At 47.2% G+C, this 1,937-nt stretch overlaps 1 non-coding gene across 1 annotated transcript; it reads right to left on the bottom strand.

The window, feature by feature from the left end:
* Positions 1-1,618: 1,618 nt before the first annotated feature.
* TRNAS-GCU (transfer RNA serine (anticodon GCU)) lies at positions 1,619-1,700 on the bottom strand. Its single transcript has one exon. It is a non-coding gene; the product is annotated as a tRNA-Ser (tRNA).
* Positions 1,701-1,937: the final 237 nt, after the last annotated feature.

Raw genomic sequence — 1,937 nt, 5'->3', positions numbered from 1 at the left:
CTCTTTATAACACCCAGCATCAGCACCTCATTGGATGACTAATAGTTACCTAAAGTGACAAGGATGAAGGAGAGGGTAGGTGAAGGGATATAAAATGAAGTGATGGAAGCAGCTGTGGCTCCATCGACTGGGCTCCCATCTACCATATGGGAGGCCCTGGGTTCCCGTCCTGGGCGTCCCTTTGAAGGCAAGCTGGCCTCCACCCGCGTGCCTGCAGAGAGCTGACAGTCCGTGGGAAAACCTAAAAGTGAGAGCAAACTGAAAGAAAAGCCCAACTGTATGGTAAATGATTACCACCATCACATCAGACGGAGAAAAGGGAACTGTAACAAAGTTTTGTATCTTTGCTTATACAGTATTTAACTATATGCCCTGTTCTTGGGGCAGGGAGAGAACTAAAAACAAATGCTGGGAAACGGACTTTGGCCCAGTGGTTAGGGCGTCCGTCTACCACATGGGAGGTCCGTGGTTCAAGCCCCGGGCCTCCTTGACCCGTGTGGAGCTGGCCCGTGTGCAGTGCTGATGCGCGCAAGGAGTGCCCTGCTACACAGGGGTGTCCCCCGCGTAGGGGAGCCCCACGCGCAAGGAGTGCACCCATAAGGAGAGCCGCCCAGCGCGAAGGAGCAGCCTGCCGAGGAATGGCGCCGCCCACACTTGCCGTGCCGCTGACGACAACAGAAGCGGACAAAGAAACAAGACGCAGCAAAAAGACACAGAAAACAGACAACCGGGGGAGGGAAATTAAATAAATAAAAAAAAAAATCTTAAAAAAAACAAAAAACAAAAAACAAATGCTGAGCTCTTTTTGTTTTATTTTCTGTTGCATGGAGAAAGCAATTATGAAACTATTTACCATGTACTATAGGAAAGAGCATGTGAGTAACTGCTATCATTTCACCCATTGTGGAAGCGTGGACATACTCATATGGTGTGTGGAGGGCAAGAAAAACCCTGTGGGCACGGACTAGATTTCAAAGTGTCCGTGTGAACTCATGATTACCAAAATATACTTCTGCATGTGTACATGCATTCATGTGTGCATGTGTGCATAATATATGTGTGTGTGTACTTATTAAGGATGTGTGTATATGCATATGCTTCGTAGATATTTTCCTAAAAGATCCTAGAAGCAAAGACACCCCAGAAGCAACGAGCACACCAGAGGCTGGGGAAGGATAGACACAGTTGAGCCTGGAAGAACTCATTACGTCAGAAATTAAGAAAGTCCTAAATAAATATGATGGCACCACGAGATGGACACAGTACCCAGCATGAAGGGTCTCCCACCTACTGAGTCTGGTAGCACTTTTCTGTGACAGTAAATGAAGAAAAGCAAGAATAGGTCTGCCCTGAGGAGATAGGAAAGAAAATGATACACTGTTTTGTCAAGGATAGGTAGTAAGGATCTGTCCAAAGCGTTTGCCTCCTCTGACGGCAATTTGAACCACACTGTGATTGCAGAAAGGGACTGAGCCAGCTCCAAGGGGGGGTAAGAGCTGCAGCCCACTTTCCGGATAAGGGAGATATAAAAAACTATGAGCTCCTAATTAGTCAGGCTCGCAGAAATATTAGAGAAGTGAAATGAGAGCTCAGGTACAGAAGACAACTGCCCCTTTGTCGACGAGGATGGGATTCGAACCCACGTGTGCAGAGTACAATGGATTAGCAGTCCACCACCTTGACCACTCGGCCACCTCATCTTATAGAAGGAAAACTCTTTTTTGGAAATTCTTTGAGAGCGTTCAGATGTTGAATTATTACATTGATTCTTACCATGTGCAGTTAGTTTAGAGGATTACCAAACAGAACCAGCCCTTTCCACCGCCCTCCAGGAACCCTTCATACTCTGCTGATCCTCTCCCAACCTGCCCCCTATTTCCAGCCTCATTTATCGCTCCTTTGTCCCCACACTTGCCTTCCAGGCACCAGACACAGCA

This window comes from Dasypus novemcinctus, chromosome 22, assembly GCF_030445035.2.
Source record: "Dasypus novemcinctus isolate mDasNov1 chromosome 22, mDasNov1.1.hap2, whole genome shotgun sequence".
Classification (NCBI taxonomy): Eukaryota; Metazoa; Chordata; class Mammalia; order Cingulata; family Dasypodidae; genus Dasypus; species Dasypus novemcinctus.
Note: the sequence above shows the minus strand (reverse complement) of the source record. Positions and strands in the feature narration are given on the sequence as shown.